The sequence below is a fragment of the Macaca mulatta genome, chromosome 10 (assembly GCF_049350105.2).
Source record: "Macaca mulatta isolate MMU2019108-1 chromosome 10, T2T-MMU8v2.0, whole genome shotgun sequence".
Taxonomy (NCBI): Eukaryota; Metazoa; Chordata; class Mammalia; order Primates; family Cercopithecidae; genus Macaca; species Macaca mulatta.
The window spans coordinates 97,574,667-97,595,215 of NC_133415.1; the positions used below are offsets into that span (position 1 = coordinate 97,574,667).

General features: G+C 46.2%; 1 long non-coding RNA gene across 1 annotated transcript; it reads right to left on the reverse strand.

The window, feature by feature from the left end:
* Positions 1-5,068: 5,068 nt before the first annotated feature.
* Positions 5,069-15,718, reverse strand: LOC107000395 (uncharacterized). Its single transcript, XR_001447491.3, has 3 exons — positions 15,541-15,718; positions 7,614-7,673; positions 5,069-6,457 (listed from the first exon to the last, which is right to left on the reverse strand). It is a non-coding gene; the product is annotated as an uncharacterized LOC107000395 (long non-coding RNA).
* Positions 15,719-20,549: the final 4,831 nt, after the last annotated feature.

Here is a 20,549-nt window from a genome sequence, read left to right on the forward strand (position 1 = left end):
TGGAGCTGGGACTCAGGCCTATGACCTTACAGCTGAGCCGCTGCTGTGCAGTGGGGCAGTGAGCGGCCTCGGCCAACCCGCCCAGGTGTGCGTCCTAGCTCTGCTATTTCCTAGCACTGTCATCTTAGGCAAAGTACTTAACCTCCTTGTGCCTCAGTTTCCCCTTCTTTAAAATGGGGATAATGGCAATACTCAACACAGAGGATTGTTGAGAGTGTTACGTGATTTACAAAAAAAAATTTAGGGCTGGGCACGATGACTCACACCTGTAATCCCAGCAATTTGGGAGGGCAAGGCGGGCAGATCACTTGAGGTCAGGAGTTCAAGACCAGCCTGGCCAACACATGAAAACCCCATCTCTACTAAAAATACGAAAATGAACTGGGTGTGATGGCACACACCTGTAATCCCAGCTACTCAGGAGGCTGAGGCACGAGAATTGCTTGAACCGGGGAGACAGAGGTTTAGTAAGCCAAGATCGTAGCACTGCACTCCAGCCTGGAGGTACGGAGGCCGAAAGATTGAGGGTCATGATCAACTCGGTATACCACTGGAAGCTATATGAGTAAGCAGCAAACTATTTCTCATAAATGCAGAATGTTGGCAAACTGACAAACTGTTTCTGCCATCCAGAAGGAATGCTGAGGGCTGTCAGGAATGCCCCAAGCATAGTGTTTCTTGTGATTAGGCATAACTGAAGCCTGTTAGTAACAATATAAATCTGTGATCAATCAAGCAGCTGACCAGTCGTTACCTCCTCCTCCCTGCTCATTCTACCCAATAAATAGGAGGGGCTGTGGACGCTCAGGGGCTGCCTTTGCTCACTAGAAGTAGGGAGCTCTCTTCTTCTTCCCCTGGTCTCTTCCTTTAAAACAGTTTCTTTTGTCTTAAGTTTTCATTTCTACGTTCGTCTGTTCGTCCTTTTGTTCAGTCCTGTAATGAAGTCTCAGGCAGTAACAGTAGTAACTGCTGTAATGACGGTCTCAAGTAGTAACAGTAATAACTGTTGTAGTGACAGCCTCAAGTAGTAATTGTGGTAGTCTGCAACAAAATAAAACAAAATAAATTTTACCAACCATTATCCTAACTTTTGGCGCTTTAGTTTTTTGATCTGTAAAATAGGAATAAATAGTAGTGCCCACCCCATAGGACAGCTGTATAAAGTAAGTACCCAGCTGGGTGCAGTGGCAAGCACGCCTGTAATCCCAGCACTTTAGGAGGCTGAGGCGGGCGGATCACTTGAGGTCAGGAGTTTGAGACCAGACTAGCCAATATGGTGAAACCCTATCTCTACTAAAAATACAAAAAATTGCCTGGGCATGGTAGTGGGCACCAGCAAGCCCAGTTATGTGGGAGGCTGAGGCATGAGAATCACTTGAACCCAGGAGGTGGAGGTTGCAGTGAGCCAAGATCATGCCACTGCACTCCAGCCTGGGCAACAGAGCGAGACTCTGCCTAAAAAAAAAAAAAAAAAGTATCCACTCCGCAGGGGTATTGCATTAGGAAGGTAATTCCTTCATGTTCTTCAACTGAAGCTATTATCCTCCTGCCTGCAATTCTTGGCAAATGTTGTGAAGGCAAGGACTGGGAATCCTCTTGTTTGTGGAGAAGAAGAAACACGTGTCAGGGGAAAGGTCACAGGGGCAAACCAAGTTAACCCTCTCTGAAGCTCTCAGGGCCACAGGAGCCCAGGCCTGGCCATTTCCCCATGGGAAGCTTCTGCACTCACTTCCTCGGTGCTGGCCTGGGTCTGCAGGGAAAGCTGAGTGTCCTGGGGCAGAATGCTTTCTGGAGAGGCCTCTGCCACCAGCTGTGGCCGAAAGACCTGGCATAGAGCCTGTTCCTGGGGCCCCTGGCACACCATCCTCCTCCAGCCAAGAGCCGTAAGGAAGAAGGGACTGAACAAAGGGACAAATGTAGAAATGAAAACTTAAGACAAAAGCAACTGTTTTAAAGGAAGTGGCCAGGGGAAGAAGAGAACTCCCTGCTTCTAGCGAGCAAGGCAGCCCCTGAGCTTCCACAGCCCTTCCTAGTGAAGGGCATCAACAGGCCCCAGGAGGTCCTCCCCATTCTAACTAGTTACAATTAAAATGAATCTAGCAAACACAGACAGCTAGGCCCTCCCAAGCCCTGCTCTGGGATCCAGAGATCCAGTGCCCAGGGGAGCCCACACACTTATGGGGAGCAGTTGACCGTCTCACTGCTTATTGAGCAGCTACTGTGTTCCTGATGCTTTTGTAAACCAGAAAGTGTCTGAGACAGGTCTCAATCAGTTTAGACATTTATTTTTCCAAGGTTAAGGACATGCCCAGTAGAGAGGTCTGTGCCTTTCTCTAAAGATGACTTTGAGGGCTTTAGTATTTAAAAGGGAAAGCAGGCTGGAGGGGAAAGAAGGAGGGTCTGGAAATCCACATATTGCAAGAGAAAAAGAGCAGGTAGGGAAATTATGTATTCAATTACGTATTCCTCTCACGCTCTGTAACTTTACATAAGATAAGGAGTAGCTCCCCGTGGAGATACGTGGCCTTTTATCTGTGGCTCTCTGCCTAGGAACAAAGAAAAGGCAACTTCTTGTATGACTCAACTTTCAGCTTAATTGTTCACTTTTGGCAGAGTGAATTGGGGTTTTCATTTTCCTTTCACATTTTCTATACCTTCTCATATTGAAAGTGAGGTGGTTGCTGTGATCTGCATTTTACAGATGAGAAGCTGAGGCTTGAAGAACAGAATCACCACTCACCATCCAGGATGGGAAGTCAGAACCAGCTGAACCAGCAGCTGGCTCAGCCTCTCTCTCTCTCTCTCTCTCTCTCTCTCTCTCTCTCTCTCTCTCTCTCTCTCTCTCTCTCATCTCTTTCTCTCTGTCTCTCTCTCTCTCTCTCATCTCTTTCTCTCTCTGTCTCTCTCTCTCTCCATTTCTCTCTTCTGTCTCTTTCATCCTCTCGCCTCCTCTCCTTCCATTTTTGTTTCTCTTTCCCTTGACTTTCTTTTTCCTCTTTCTTGAATTTTTAATGAAGTATAAAAAGTATACAGGACCAGGCGTGGTGGCTCATGCCTGTAATCCCAATACTTTGGGAGGCTGAGGCGGGTGGATCGCGTGAGCTCAGGAGTTTGAGATCACCCTGGGTAATGCAGTGAAACCCCCTCTACAAAAAATACAAAAATCAGCCAGGCATGGTGGCACATGCCTGTAGTCCCAGCTACACAGGAGGCTGAGGTGGGAGGATGGCTTGAGCCCAGGAGGTAGAGGTTGCAGTGAGCCAAGATTGCATTACTGCACTCTAGCCTGGGTGACAAGAGTGAGACCCTGTCTCAAAAAAAAAAAAAAAGTACACAGATAATAAGTGTTCAGTTAGTCCAGTTTTCACAAATGAGTCAATCAGTACCTGGGTCAACTGCAGGACCATGCATTGCCTGCACCTCCCAAATCCACCTTGGACTCCCTCTCTTAACTACCCACAAGATAATCACTATCCTGACTTCTAACAGATAGATCCATTGTACTTGACCAGAAGCAGCAGCCATCAGCTGGAGACTTGTTAGAAATGCCCTGTCCCAGACCTACAGAAGCTCTGGGAGTAGGGCCCAGAAATCTGTTTTAACAAACCTCCCATCTCATTGAAATCAGACACAGCGCGAGGCTCGGGGGACAGCAGTGATGTGCTGCTGCCCCCTTGTGGCATTTCCATGCATGAACAGCCGAGAGACCACTTGCCGGGAGGAGGGTCTTCAAGGGGCAACTCCAACACTGGTAGGTATCCCCCCACCTTCTGCCTAGGAAAAGGGAGGCGACCAATGGCCACCATGTATCATGTGCTAACGAAAAGGCCTCCTGCTTCTTCATGGCTAAAATGTGGTCTAGGGTCTGAGGTGCATTCTCAGCCATCTGATTCTCACGAATTCATCTTTTTTTCACTTCCACTGAAATGAATTATGGTATCAGGGAGAACCCAAGGGCAGAAGCAGGGGCCAAGTCCTCTTCATCACCTTCAGGTTGGCTGACAAACTTGGTTGCAAGTGGCCCCATCACACTGGCTTGGTCTTTATCTATGGCCCCTTTGTTAGAGATGTTAGAACCAGAGCAACTCCATTTTGAGTAGGGGCTGGGTAAAATAAGGCTGAGACCTATTGGGCTGCATTCCCAGATGATTAGGCATTCTAAGTCACAGGATGAGATAGGAGGTCGGCACAAGATACAGGTCATAAAGACCTTGCTGATAAAACAGGCTGCAGAAGATGGCCAAAACCCACCAAAACCAAGATGGCGATGAGAGTGACCTCTGGTTGTCCTCACTGCCACACTCCCACCAGCGCCATGACAGTTTACAAATGCCGTGGCAACATCAGGAAGTTACGCTATATGGTCTAAAAGGGGACACATGAATAATCCACCTCTTGTTTAGCATGTCATCAAGAAATAACCATAAAAATGGGCAACCAGCGGCCCTGAGGGCTGTTCCGTCTATGGAGTAGCTATTCTTTATTCCTTTACTTTCTTAATCAACTTGCTTTCACTTTGTGGACTCGCCTCAAATCCTTGCAGGAGATCCAAGAACTCTATCTTGGGGTCGGGATCAGGGCCCCTTTCTGGTCACACCTCCACTGCCCAATGCCTCCTCACCACTGGCTTTCATGAAAAAGGCTTTGTCTTCGCCGGGCCAGGTCTTTTCATCCAGGCTCTGTTGGATGGCCAGTAACCTAACATGAACCTCTTCGGCAGCTTCTCCCCTGCCCTGAAGCCAGCAGGGGTGGGACACAGGTGACTGACTTGACTCCCTCTATCCTCTCAACCACCTCACTGCCACTCACCTCAAGAACACGACCTCCAGGTCTGCCAACCCTCCTGTCTCTCTGTCTCTGAGACATCTCGTTGCAGTCCCACTCCCCTGCCTTCCTCTCTTGACCCCTGCTCTGTGGCCACCTGACTAAAACCCAAAGTTTGAGAACCTGGTGGTGTCGCCGCTTCCTCCAGATGGCTGATGATCTTTATGTTCTGGATCGGGTCCCAATCCAGACCCCAAGAGAGGGTTGTTGGAGCTCACACAAGAAATAACTCAGGGAGAGTTCATAAAGTGAAAGTGAGTTTATTAAGAAAGTAAAGGAATAAAGAACGGCTGCTCTAAGTCACAGGATTCTAAGTCACAGGATGAGATAGGAGGTCAGCGCAAGATACAGATCACAAAGACCGTACTGGTAAGACAGGTTGCAATAAAGAAGCCGGCTAAATCAGAAGCTGGTGGCAGAACCTGGTGCCGCGCTGCTTACTCCAGATGGCTGATGTGGCATCTGTGGAATGCAAAGTCTCCCTGAGTCTTTTCCCCACGCCAGGCAGATTGCTTAAGTATCAGACTGCAGTCGCCAGAGAAATCTAAATTTATTTTAAATGTTCATGTCAACAGTCATATTTGTAATGTTTTTCTCCTTAAAAAACATGGTGTACATATGGATGTTCGTCATTGCTATTTATACCTTTATGCCTGTCTTTATTAGCTAGGGTAAACCAGATCCCAGTAATAAATAAACCCCAAATTCAGTGGCATACCAAGGGACCAAGGGAGGTGGTGATGTTACAGGAAGGGGGTCCCAATCCAGACCCCAAGAGAGGGTTCTTAGAACTTGCATAAGAAAGAACTCAGGGCGAGCCCATAAAATGGAAGTGAATTTGTTAAGAAAGTAAAGGGAAAATGGTCCATAGAGCAGCCCCGAGGGCTGCTGGTTACCTATTTTTATGGTTATTTCTTGATTATATGCCAAACGAGTGGATTATTCATGCCTCCCATTTTTAGACCATATAGGGTAACTTTCTGATGTTGCCATGGCATTTGTAAACTGTCATGGCACTGGTGAGAGTGTAGCAGTGAGGACGACCAGTGGTCACTCTCGAAGCCATCTTGGTTTTGGCGGGTTTTAGCTGGCTTCTTTATTGCAGCCTGTTTTATCAGCAAGGTCTTTATGACCTGTATCTTGTGCCAACCTCCTATCTCATCCTGTGACTTAGAATGCCTTAACCATCTGGGAATGCAGCCCAGCAGGTCTCAGCCTCATTTTACCCAGCCCCTATTCAAGATGGAATCACTCTGGTTCAAACGCCTCTGACAGTGGGAGTTTTCTCCCTGGTAAGAAGGAATATTTTAACACTGGCATTATTTAGAATTGCTGGCATGTGGTGACAATAAAAAGCAGATTGACTTTTAGACCTTTTCATTACTGTTTTAAAATTCTCTACAGACAGTGTACCCCTTTATCACCTGCATCCACTTCCACTACCACCAGTGTCATTGGAACGTCACTGCCAAAGTGCTTACTAGCCAAAGCACAAAGTCTATTTGTGTTACATAACATTCCCAGTGGGTGCTTCTGCTTGGTGGGCTCCCCCACATGATGATCCAGGAATTCAGGCTCCTTCTTCTAGGACTCTTCTTCCTCTCTCCTCCCAATCATCTGCATCCAGTAAGGCCTGAATAGGTGAGGGAGGAAGCCCAGACAATTAATTCATGGAAAGCCGGAGCCAGGAAGTTGCACACAGAACTTCTGCTCTTGTCTCTTTGGTTACAACTCAGTCACATGGTCACACCCAACTGCAAGGGAGGCTGGGAAATGTAGTCTATCTACATTTCATGTGCTATCACAAACATCCATTAGTCTTTGCCACAATGTTTTAAATATTTCACAATAAAGAAATGTTAAATGTCCGTGTTAGACAAGAATGTGGATAAACTACCTTCTATGAGTCTTCTTTCTCTAGTATAGGAATTTTACCATGGGACAGATAGTCATGGTTCAAAGTCATGAAACAAATGATGTCAAATTTTATACTGTCCCAGTGACCAGAATGCTAAGTTCACAGAACTTTCCACTGCCTCTTTCTCCTACTCAGATGCTTTCCCTTCTGTCTGAGTACATGCCTAGACTACATTTCCCAGTCTCCCTTGCAGCTAGGTATGGCCATATGACTCAATCCTTACCAATAGAACATGAAGGGAAGTGACATGTGCCACTTCCTGACCTGAGCCTTACAAGTTTCTGTGCCTGCTTCATGAGTTCTTTCCTCTTCCCATTGGCTGCAACCCTCTGTGCCCCAGCTTCCACTGTGCAGACAGGAATAGTATCCTAGGGCAGTGCAGTGATTCTCAAACTTGCAGAATCACTCAGGGCCTGTAAAGATACAGATGGCTGGGCCCCACACATAAAGTTCCTGATTCACTAGGCCCAGGATAGGGCTGGAGAGTTGACATTTCTAACAAGTTCCCAGGTGCTGCTGATGCTGCTGGTCCAGGGACCACCCCAGAAACTGCTGTCCTAAGGAATGATGGCATGCACTATGAAGAAACCTGGGTCTCTGAGTGGCCCCCTGGATCATAGCTGCCTTGACAACTTGGCAGCTCAGTTGAAAAAGAAGTAAACTTTTGTCTTCTTTAAGTCACTGCACTGCTGGGCATCTTTGTTACAGCACCTTAACCTTTTACCCACACTAACAGAGTTGGGATTCTGTCACTTGCAACTAAGAGTCCTGATCAATACAGACTCAAAGCTTAACTTCAGTAAGTTCCACCACCAAGAGAGTTTGCTTCTTTTTTCCTGCTTATCCCAAACCCCCAGTTTTTTCATCCTACCTTAGTATTGACCAGGATTCTGGAAGGAGATATGCATATGCACGAAGCCCTGGGAAGGAGCTGGAAAGTGGAGAATATTCCACTCTGTTACAATCTTTTCAAACATTAACATTATTATTATTATTATCTCAACTACTTGCCTGAGTCCCTTGAACACAGGCCCGGCTCTGAAATGTAGTTGCCATGGGGTCTGGAAACAGCCCAGACACCCATTCCTCATTGGTGGGTACCTCTTGTGCTGTTTTCCTGGGTCTAGGTGAACACTCACACTGTGCAGGTAAAGCAGGGTGCAAATGCAGGATATGGGGACTCGTGTGGCTCAAGCTCTACCTTGGAATGTGTGGCTTAAAGCCCTGGAGATCAAGCTTGGTAGCGGGAGAGGAGGTGGGGGGAAGGTTCCATGACCCTGTGAGAAGAGGACTCACAATGTCTTCAGGGCTCTGTTTCCTGAGGTTAATGGGCCCTCAGCAAAGCACTTTAGAGGGTGTTTCTGTATTTCTCTTGCCTACTCCTTTACCATGTATAGGTGGGCCACAAAGGGGTCCATGTAGAATAGTGTTTTTCCTATGGTCATTTAGCAAGTCTGGGACAGAGTCCATTTGAGAACCAGGCCTCCTGTCTCCCAGCCCAAGGATTTAAACAATTATCCCATCCTCGTTTGGAAAGCAGCCATGTCCCCAATTGTAATATGGGCTCTGGCCTTTGGAGGACCAGAGAGAGCCTAGCAATGGACTCTTCCTTTCTGGACTAGACTCAAACTTTCCCCAGCCTCCTGGAACATGCCACAGAGCCCCACACCAGCCCCATGTGGTCTTGGTCAAGATTCATACTCTTCCAGCACCAGTCTCTGAATTTCATAGGGTGCTTCATAGCAAATAACAGGAAACCCCACCCAAACTAGTTTGAACAGTAGGAGATGAACTGCCTACAATGTTTTGTTATGTTTTGAGGGTTAAAAAGTTACCTATTGGGTACAATGGCCTACAATGTTAATGGAGTCCAGCAGTGGAGTAAAATTCAGGTCTGGTTTGATCAGGGGCTGCAGTTCTTTCAGCTCTTTCCTCCTCTGTGTGTTAGCAATAATTTCAGGCTGGCTTCTGTGTTGTGCAGAGTTCCAGCCTCAGCTCTTTACACCATAGCCTTCAGAAGGATCAGGAGACAAAGGATTCCCAAATTCCTAGCTCAGGTCCTAAGCCTCCTGCTTAAACCAGTCCCTGGGGTCAGGGGTTTGACAAGTACTGACCGGTTTGCGCCTGGCTTTCCTGACCCAATTATTATGGCCAGTGAGGGGAGGGTGCTCTCAGTGAGAAGTGTTTTTCAACACTGATGTGACTGGCATCTTCGGTGAGACAATTTTTTATTTTGCCAAATTATCTTGTACATCCCAGAACATTACAATCCCTGGTCACCCCACCCCCAACTAAGTGCCAATAGTGCCCTCCAGGCACCTTGATAATAGGCTTGCCCTCACTCTACTACAAATGCTGTCCAACCCACCCTCAGCAGGGGGTGGGGAGTGGGTAGTACTACTTCAGAAGAGAATCTCTAGGATCAGTTAGTCCCAGCCCTGGAGCTGGGGGTAGGGCTAATCTCACTGAAATCCAGAACTACTAAGCAAGATGGACAGGTAAAAGGAATTTTGGGGCTGGGTGCGGTAGCTTATGCCTGTAACTTTGGGAGGCCGAGATGGGAAGATCACAAGGTCAGGAGATTGAGACAATCTTGGCTAACATGGTGAAATCCCATCTCTACCAAAAATACAAAAAATTAGCTGGGAGTGGTGGCACATGCCCGTAGTCCCAGCTATTTGGGAGGTGGAGGCAGGAGAATCACTTGAACCCAGAAGGCAGAGGTTGCAGTGAGCTGAGATCGCGCCACTGCACTCCAGCCTGTGCTACAGAGCGAGACTCCATCTCAAAAAAAAAAAAAAAAAAAAAAAAAAAAAAAAGGAATTTTGGGGAGATAACCCCTGATTCTGCAACCATCTTCTACTCTGAATAAAGAGGGGATCCATCGTTGCCAGTCCTCCCCATCTCTGCTTCTAGGTCTGGATTGTCTTGGTGATTTCTGGTGACCTTATGCCATTGTTTTTTCAGGCTTAGAAGCCCTAATTCATTACTCTATGAATCATACCTGTTCTCGTGTGACAAGTGGCTCTGTGACTGGGCCACCACTTCTGAGAGGATCTCAGCCTCATCCCTGGGTTTGTCTGCTATCCTGCTACTTCCAGTTGACCAGACGCAAGCAGCCCATCCTAGGTTTACCAATCATAAATACAGACCCAGCCTCTCCATCTGAGTCTGCAGGGCAAGGCACAGACACATTCCTATCCTCACAGAAGCTGAGGACTTCATGGAGTTCTCATTCCCTTCCTGCTATTGTCATAAATGGGCAAAGTGAGACCAGAAGAGAGAGCAGACTTACTTAAGGACACATGACTAGGGACAGAAAGGTAGAAGTGGGAGATGATCAGGGAGGAGGCAGTGGAGAAAGTAATGGATGGGAAGTCAGCAGACTTTCTACTGGACGGCTCCACCTAGATATCCACCAGAGTCTCAAACTCAACCTGCTGAAACCCAGATTCCATGGGGGCAGGAGCTGCAGCTGTCCTGTTTACCACTGCGTCACCAGCTTCCAGCACTCTGCTTGACATAGAAAGGTACACAATATATATTTATGAAATGAATGAATGAATGAGCCAACTTCCCCTTCTTTGTTCTCCCAGCACTTGCCCAACCCTCCATCTCCATTACCCTCTGCATCCAGATGGTCATCAAGATCTGGTTATTTTTCCTTAAAAAGCTCTTGAATATTGCCTCCCCTATCACACACTTTATTCCTGTAAACATCCCCTGTATGAGTTATTTATTACTGCATACAAAACAAACCACCTCAAAACTTAGTGGATTAAAACAATTACTTATTTAGCTCATAATTCTGAAGTTGGCAATTTGGTATGGGCTCAGCAGGGTGGTTCTTCTGGTCTCAGCTGGGCGGTCTCATACATCTGCAGCCAGCTGTTGGCTGGGTAGCAGCTTTGCCTTTCTTAGCTGGGCTCGCTCACATCACAGGGACTTAGGTGGGATGGCTCAGATCTGCTCCATGTGTCTCTTACCATCCAGCAGAATGGCACTGGCTCATTTACAGAGTGGCTGGACAGAGTTCCAGAAGACAGAGGGAAAGTCTGCAAGGTCTCTTTTGAGGCCTAGGCCTGGTACTGGCCTAAGAAATTTATAAGTCCTGCCCAGATTCAAGGAGCAGAGAAACAGATTTCCCTTTGTGATGGGGCATGAATATAAGGAATAAATAATGACAGCCATTTTTGCAATTTAGCATCAACCCTATTCCAGACCATCCCAGTGTTTTATCAGTTGGCTTTCTAGCTGGTCTTGCAATCTCACTATAGTCCCTCCCATCCCACCTGTCATCTATATGCAGTTTCCCAAGTGTTATGGTCTCTTCATTACTAGGTCTTTATACATGCGATGTTCCCTGTGCCTGGTACTCTCTCCTGCCTTACCTTCCCCAACTTCCAGCCTGGATTGCCTCCTCCCTCTGCTCCCATAGCAGCCAGTACTATCACCACCATTGCCATAAGGGGCCTCTGTTGGTTTTGCCTTCCCAGTATATTTTCCCTTTTCTTTGAGGGACAGTCCCCCAATTTTCCTTTGGGAGGCCTTCCACATCAGTCCCCATGGTTCAAAGGAGGCTGATTAAAGCACCTCAGATGCAGACGCCAATATGTGACCAGGCCTGGTCAATCAAAATTATAGTGATTGGTTCAGGGATAGTCATGTGACCCCATTCCAGCCAATGAGAGTCAACCTCAAGACTGTTTCTGGAACAATTGGGAAACAGGTATGATCTTTTGACTCAAGTTGCCAGACTAGTAGCGGATAAGCCTGGAATCTCTGTGGGCTATCTTTGTCACCATGAGATGAGACCCTGTCTGAAAAGTGAACCCACACACACCCCAGAGAATAAGAGAAACAAATTTCAGGGAATATGGTTTGAGAAGCTGGATCCAGCCATGCCTAAAGCCTTACATTTCTGAAATTTTTATTATGTGAACCAATAAATTCCTCTTATTAAACTAATTTGAGTTGGATTCCTATCTCTTCAATTAAGAGTCTTGACAAATATAATTATATGTGGTAATATAATTACCTATCGATTCTTGGCTTTTCTATTGGGCATTCTCCCTAGAAGCTGAGTGGATTTCTGGTTCATCTCTGTATCCCTGGACCCCAGCACAGAACCTGGGATATAGTAGGTATTTAATACATGCCTGTTGAACGGTGATTGAGACCACTGTAGCCCTGATTCTGCCTCTAGTTTGTGACCTTGAGCATCCATTTCTCCTTTCTGAGCTTAGTTTCCAACTCTGAATATGGGAATGATCCTTCTTGCCCTGTCTTGTTGAGGGCTGTAATAAGGACCAGATGAGCCCAGGCTTATGAAAGTACTTGACAAACTCTAAAGCTTTGTATACATGCAAGCTATAATTCTATTTTCAATGATGTACATTTTGTCCTAATTTCACCAGCCCCCAATAAATTGTAAGTTCTTGGGGACACAAAACAGCCAGTACATTGGAAGAACAAAAGGAAAATCTGAGAAACTCAATCTCAACCATCCTTAGAACTGTCTCCATGCAATATAGACTTGTTGCACCTGCAGATAAAATGAGGAAGATTGGCACCTGGTGCCCAGTACCTCCCTCCCTCCTACTACCTGCACAAATCAGAGGATGCTGGACAAGAGGTCCCAGCGTCTCTTTAATTTGAGTCATTGCAAGTGACATAATGGGGCAGAGTCTGGCTTGCTATTCTCTGAACTATCTCCTCTTTCCTCCTGAGCACCCAGAAAAAACCACATCTCCCAGCCAGGTGACTGAGGTCTGGCCATGGTATGTGATTCCAGACCTGGATCCTTACAATCTTTCAGACTCCATCTCTGTCGTAATCTTCTGGGCACATGCAGAGAATCCGGTAGAGGACTCCAAGGCTCTAGAACATGATTCCTAACCTTTCTTTATGAACCTAGGGCCCCTTGAGCAGCTGGTAGAGTCTATGGTATCCTTCTCAGTTAATACCTTTAAATGCATAAAATACATGGAATTACAAAGGCAACAAATTATTAAAATGTAGTAACCAAAATGTAAAAAGTATGTGATATAGTGATTCCTCATTAACACATGAAACAATAAGATCTAGTCTAATTACCATAATTTCAATGTCATGATAGTATAAACAGTATTTAAAGTTATCTGTAATAACATCAATATAATATGAAAATATCTATGATTTCTATTGGCAACAAATAGGTACTGCTAATACCACTTTGTTATCTAGATTCATAATGGAAAGAAATGTTAAATGTCAGAGGTTAGTGTAAATAAAGATGCAATTATTTTCTCTTTCAAGTTCATGAATTCCTGAATTCCATCCATAGATCCCTTGGGGGCCTGTTGTCTCCAGAAGAGGAATTTCAGCTTTAGGACATGGAAGATCACAAGAAAGGAGCCTGGATCCCCAGATGACCACATGGAACAGAGATCCCTCCAACACATAATTACCCTGGAGGAAAAGACTGTTTTTTTCCCAGAGCATTGAGACCCTGGGACCAGGCCTGAACCCAGCTGGGTGACCCTGAGCAAGTCACCAAATCTTTGGAAACTCCATATCCTCATAGACTACATTCCCTGCTGTGGTCTGAATGTTTGTGTCCCCCCAAAATTCGTATGTTGAAACATAATCCGGTATTAAAAGATGGGGCCTTTGGGGGTTGAATGAGATTAGTGCCCTTATAAAAAAGGCTTGAGGGAGCTTGTTAGCCCTTTGCCCTTCCCCCATGTGAGAACACATAGAAGTTGCCATCATCCAGGAGAAACGGGCCCTCACCAAATACTGAATCTGCTGGAACCTTGATCTTGGACTTCCCAACCTCCAGAACTGTAAGAAATAAATTTCTGTTGCTTATCAATTACCTAGCATAAGGTATTTTTGTTAGAGCAGCCTGAATAGACTATGACAATCCTACTTTTGTAGGACCATCATGAGAGATAACAGCTCTGAATGCTTACACACTTTGTGGTAATTTATATCTGGAGTCTCCAAACATGGGCCAGTAAACTGTACTAAAAATAAGGGCAACCTAGTGAATTCTCTTCAGTTAAATGGATTCCATCTGAAGGACTGTCCTTTACTCTGAGATTATGACCTTCCTAATTCCAGGGGTTATGAAATTCATTCTTTTATAAAATGAAGGTGATTATAAACAGCACTTGCAGATTTTTTCCCATTGTTCTCACTTTGCAATTGGAGTTGCCATTCTTATTTGGATTCACAAATATTTTGAAGTATTGGCCAGGCATGGTGGCTCACGCCTGTAATCCCAACACTTTGGGAGGCTGAGGCGGGTGGAACACTTTAGGCCAGGAGTTCAAGACCAGCCTGGTCAACATGGCAAAACCCCATCTCTACTAAAAATACAAAAAAAAATTAGCTGGGTGTGGTGGCGGGCACCTGTAATCCCAGCTCCTGAGGAGGCTGAGGCATGAGATTGCTTGAACCTGGGAGGTGAAGGTTACAGTGAGCTGAGATTGTGCCGCTGCACTCCAGCCTGGGTGACAGAGTGAGACCCTGTCTCAAAAAATAAATAAATAAATAAAAATAAATTTTAAAACATTGAAGTATTATGAAAACCCAGAAGTATGTGGATCATTGCTTTCTACCACCCCAAAAACATTAATTTGTATTCTCACTCAAAAGTAATAAAGCTTAGAGAGGATTTCGTTCCTGACCTGGCACAATTTTGAATAATAATAGTTAAGATGTATTGAGTTAAGATGTATTGAGGGTTTCAGTGTGCCCCAAGCTGATCTATATATTTCATGTGTCTAACTGGTTTATTGAATAATCTGAACATGATGAGGGATACACAAAAATGAATTTAGCTTTTCTTCAACCATTGCCTTTCCAATACATTCAATGAAATCTCTCCTTTTTGCCCATGCCTTTCTGTCCAGTTTCAACATCCAATCATATCATATTTTACACTTTCCCTGAATCAAGCTTGGCCCTTCACCTCAAGAATGTTATTTAACAGTCAAGTAGCCTAACTATGTGCACCTTACAAGGCTATGAGGTAGGTACTATTACTAATGGCATCTTACATCCACTAAGGCCCAGAGAGGTGAGGTAGCTTTTCCAAGATCACACAGCTAGTGAGTTTTAGGCACAGGATTCAAATACAGGCTGTCTGGTTCCAGAAACTTGCCCTTAACATTTATTCATAATCTTCTGCTTTATGTAGGCTGAGGGGGCTTTTCAGAGAAGGAAAGCTTTCTTCCACATCCTGAAGAAAGTCCTGCAGGGGGTGGGCACAGTGACTCACGCCTGTAATTCCAGCACTTTGGAAGCCTGAGGCAGTGGACTGCTTGAGCTTAGGCGTTCGAGACCAGCCTGGGCAACGTGGCGAAACCCCATCTCTACAAAAAATACAAAAATTAGCCAGGCGTGGTGGCTCGCACCTATAGTCCCAGCTACTTGGGGGGCTGAGGTGGGAGGATAGCTTGAGCTCAGGAGGCAGAGGTTGCAGAGCCAAGATCGTACCACTGTACTCCAGCCTGGGTGACAGAGTGAGACCCCTATCTCCGGAAAAAAAAAAAAAAAAAAAAAAAAAGTCCTGCAGGCATGATACGGTGGTATTTGACACCTCTTGTCCGTTCTTGACTTTGGGGCTTTGGCTGTAAATCTGAGACAACAGGAAAAGTCCCATTTAAGAGTCTCTTACATGTGTGTCATTTAACTTAATCCTCAAGACAGCCCTATATGGGAAGTGTATTAAACAGGGTAATGCTAGTTGCTATAGCAAACAGCCCCCAAGATCTAGTGGCTTAACACAATAGCAGTTTATCTCTTACCTAATATTGCAAGGCAGGTGCTTGTTCCTGGTTGGAGAGCAGATTTCCTTTACGTGGTGATCCGGGTGACTTCCATGTTGCAGCTTTGCCATCCTGCAGGGCTTTGGGGTTCTCTGTATCTAGACAGACAGGGATGGAGAAGCTCACCTGCTTCCTCAAGGCCCTGCCTGGAAGTGACACTCACCACTCCTGTTCACATTCCATTGGTGGAGACTAGTCACATGGTCATACCTAGATGCCAGGGATGCTGGGAAATGTAGTCTCCAGTGGGGCAAATGTCTTCCGGAGACAATTCCACACTATGGAGTCTTTTCCAGAGTTAGTGCACAAAGTCCTTTTACTAATCTGTTTAACCAGCTTGCCAGGCTAACCAGTGCTCTCCATGCTGTCTGAATGCAACGCTACTGCCTCAGGCACATTGAATGCTTATGGCTAGTAAGCCATTCTCTAGGCCCCTGGGGCTCTTGGCTGTAGAAGGGCATGCTTGCCAACAGTCCGCTGGGTGTGTTCCCAAATCAGTTTGCAGAAGGCACACTTAATATTGTAACAATGTAACTGAATTAGATATTCCATAAACTGATGAAATATGAGTGCAAAAGGAAGAGATTTGTTTTTCTGAAAACTCAATGAAGACTCGTTGCTAAAAAGAATACTGTCAAATTAGGTGTGGAAGAACCAACTACAAAACATCTGGAAAAAAAAATAACCACAAGAATCTAGAGGGATTCTGCACTCCAGTTGCTATACAAATGTCTGCAAGGTCCTTGCCCCACTTTAAAGAAACCAGAATTGACCGGGGACAGTGGCTCATGCCTGTAATCCCAGCACTTTGAGAGGAATTACAGGTATGAGCCACTGTGCCCAGCGCCTGTGGGACTTTCTTCAGGACATTATACCAGCTTTCCTTCCCTCAAAAGCCTCCTTAGCCTATATAAAGCGAAGATTATGAATAAATGTTAAGGGCAGGTTTCTGGAACCAGACAGCCTATATTTGAATCAAGCAATCCTCCTGCCTCGGACTCTCAAGTATCTGGGAAAATAGGCGCACACCATGGCACCTGGCTTGAAATTTCAGCTTAATTCAATTTTAATTAATTTAACTATAAATGGCCACATATGGTTACTGGCTAAGGCATTGCATAGGGAAGCTCTCTGTTACACTAACATTAGCACATGTATTTCTTCACGTCTCAGACTCTTTATCCCTTTGCCTTGACTCTTTCTAGCCCATGATGTCTTCTGCAATGCAAGTCCTGCCCCCTTTGATTCAGACAGACAGCTCTTGATTCCAATATATTATGCTGGCTGGGAAAGGGAGGGTGGTCCTTGGCAGGAGGAAAAGGGACAGGCCTCTGTCTGTAGCAGCTGGGCTCAAATTGCCACACGGCAGCAACTGCCACCTGTAACAGCACCATGCTAAGCTTCTCACCGGCAGGGAGGGGCCACCGTCAAGAGCAAGAGCTCAGCAGCTGGCTACCCCCTCTCTTTGCAATTGTGACTTTGAAAAAAATCTCTGCATCCTTCTGAGCCTCAATTTCCTCATCTATAGGGTGGAATTAACAATGCCTACTGTTGTTCTGAGGATTAAATGAAGTGAGGCCTGCTTTGTGCTTGGATCATACTAACTACTCAATCAATGTTCTTATTTACTCTAACTCTCAGAGTCACCGCCTACTCAGACCAAATAAACAGCAGGGGAAAAAATAGGGTGGGATGGACAGAGAGAAAGATTCTTTTAAAAAGTGTTTTATTGGCCAGGTGCAGTGGCTCACACCTGTAATCCCAGCAGTTTGGGAGGCTGAGGAGGGTGGATCACCTGAGGTCAGGTGTTCAAGATCAGCCTGGCCAACATGGCGAAACCCCATCTCTACTAACACTACAAAAAAAATTAGCCGTGCGTGGTGGTGCGTGCCTGTAGTCCCAGCTACTCGGGAGGCTGAGGCAGGAGAACTGCTTGAATCTGGGAGGCGGGGGTTGCAGTGAGCTGAGATTGTGCCATTGCACTCCAGCCTGGGCAACAAGAACAAAACTCCACCTCAAAAAAAAAAAAAAAAAGTTTTATTGTGAAAATTCTCAAATATACATGAAAGTAGAGAGAATGGTTTAGCAAACCTCTATACTCCTATCAGTTAGATTTTCAAATCTAAAACAAACCACAGCAAAGGTTTTTTTTGTTTTTTGAGGCAGAGTCTCACTCTGTCACTCAGGCTGAAGTGCAGTGGCTGATGGACCAACCTCCCCAGGCTCAAGTGATGTGATCATGGCTCACTGCAGCCTCGACCTCCCAGGCTCAAGTGATCCCCCCACCTCAGCCTCCCGAGTAGCTGGGACTACAGGTGTGCACCACCATGCCCAGTTAATTTTTTTTTGTATTTTTTGTAGAGACAAGGTTTCGTTGTGTGACCCAGGCTGGTCTTGAACTCCTGGGTTCAAGTGATCTACTCACCTCAGCCTCCCAAAGTGCTGGGATTACAGGCATGAGCCACCGCACCCGGCCCAGAGTAAGGGTTTTAATAACTCCGTTAACTCAAAGATATGGATCCTCATGAGGCTGAAGAACAAACTCTCAATGGCTCCAACTAAATGATCACAAACACATATTAGGACTTCTCTGAGCAGCCCTGCCTAAAACCCATCAGAGAGAGAGTCTTGTTCAGACAGTTGTCATTTGTTCCCCAAATAATATCCTCATTGGCCTGGGAGCAATGGCTCCCCCTGCTGGGTTTGGCTATGGTGTTTTCTGATGATACTCAAGGTTCCATCTCTCTGGATCCCCCAAACCGTATGTTTTGTCTTTCAGTGCCCAGAAAATTATGAGAGACCCCAAATTCCTACCAGCAACGGTGCTTAAATCAGCAAGAGACAGCTTTTAATTTCTGGTCATCTAGATCCCTGAATGATAATCAGGCTACAGAAAGGCCACAGCTGCCACCTCTAAGGAACTGGCACCTACTGTCCCCTGAGGTTAAAATAATCAATTCTTTCAGGAGAGAGACAAGAGAGAGATCTTATTAGGGAATGTGCCAGGTCTTCTGGCTTTCTGGAAAATTACTGGGCTATAGTCTAATTATAAAAAATCAATCCCTTCAGATCCCAGTAGTCCTGGGGAATAGGTAGTGTGGAAAAGGGCAAAGAAGAAATTAATTGGGTGGAGGGCAGTACTAACTTTTGCTGGGCATACTCTGTGCTGAGCAGTTCTTCACACACTCCATTTAATGCTTATGGGAACACTGTCAGGCAGACATTCCTACCCCAGGCCACAGACAAGGAAACTGAGGCTCAGAGAGGTGAAGTTACTTGCCCAAGACAGAACCAAGGTCTGGCTAACTCTGACACCCATGTTCTTCCTTGCCACTGCCCTACCCTGTGTGGCCTTAGGTGAGTCTCTCTCTCTCTCCTTCTGAGCCTCAGTTTCCTCTCCCTGAGATGGGAATGGCCTGACTGGCTCACAAAGGCTTCAGAAGGATCTAGACTCCTAAGTGCTTAAAAGCATGCTCAGCGCCCAGCCTGGGACTGGGATTGCCTTTTTTGTCATCCTCAAAGCTGACAACCTTGGAGCTCTGAAAGAAGAAAATCCAAGGCCCCATTGAGGGACGCAGGTGTGCCTCTGGTGCGATGGGACAGAGGAAAATCACTGGGTTCCCTTAGGTCTTCAAAGGAGGAAGGAGGGGAGGAGGCAGAGAGGTAAGATGAAGAGGGAGATGTTTCAGGTGTTGCTGTTTTTGGTGACTGCTCAGCTGACAGCTTTCCAACCTGAGAAATACACATACTCAAAGTCTAACCTCCTCTGGCTTAAAATAGAGCCACTGAACCAAAAATGCCAAGTACAGGGCAGAGTCACCTGCCTGATGGGGCCAGACACATCCCCCATGGCCCCAGTAACACCCACCCCCAGCGGGCACACCTAAGCGCCTCTCAGCTGTGCATCATGGGACCCTCACAACAGTGGGGGAGCACAGCCAGCCACAGATCCTCGGCCCCATCCCGGAGACAAGGAAAGTGAGAACCATAGAGGCAATGGGAGGGGGATAAAGCTAGCAGCACCTGGCCTGACAAGGATCATGACCTGGGGAGCCAGACAGCCCTGAGTTCAATCCTGGCTCAGCCACAGCCTGGCTGGGAGGACTTGGCAGGTTAAGTATCTCTTGGCAGGTTAAGTGCCTCTGTGTCCTGGGCTGTAAGGTGAGAGTCCCGTGAGAGATGTCTGTGACTATGCCTAGCACAGGCAGAGTGTTTGGCCCTGCCCCTGCTTATGGAAAAAGAATTTTCGACATCTGCACACAGACAGTTGTGAAAAAGGAGGAGAAGCAGCTACTGGCTAAGGGGCACCTGGATAGTAGCACAAAACAGCTTCTATAATCCTCAACATGGTCCTATGGGGTGAGCGTCATTACTACCCCCATTTCTCAGATGGGAAAACCAAGGCACAGGGAAGTACAAGTGTTCTGTTTATGGACACCCAGTGGTATGGTTTAGCTCTGTGTTCCCACCCAAATTGTATCTCCAATTGTAATCCCCGTGTGTTGAAGGAAGGACTTGGTGGGAAGTGATTGAATCATGGAGGCGGTTTTCCCCATGCTATTCTCGTGATAGTGAGGTGAGTTCTCACGAGATCTGATGGTTTAAAAGTGTTTGGCAGTCCGCCCCCTTCTCTCTCTCTCCCACTGCTATGTAAGACATAGCTTGCTTCCTTTTTGTCTGTGCCATGATTGTAAGTTTCCTGAGGCCTCCCCAGGCATGCAGAACTGTGAGTCAATGAAACCTCTTTCCTTTATAAATTACCCAGCCTCAGGTAGTTCTTCATGGCAGTGTGACAACGGACTAATACACCCAGCTGGGAGTGGAGGAATTCAAACTCAGGTCTTATTGACTCCAGGTGTGTCCACAACCAGGCCCTCATTAACTCTCCCCTGAGTGGGCCCTGCCCTTCCCCCGAAGATCAGGCCATTCCCCGCATCCCACTGTCTCCACAAACTCTTTTTGGGCTCTTGTTGGGCTGTGGGTCCTTG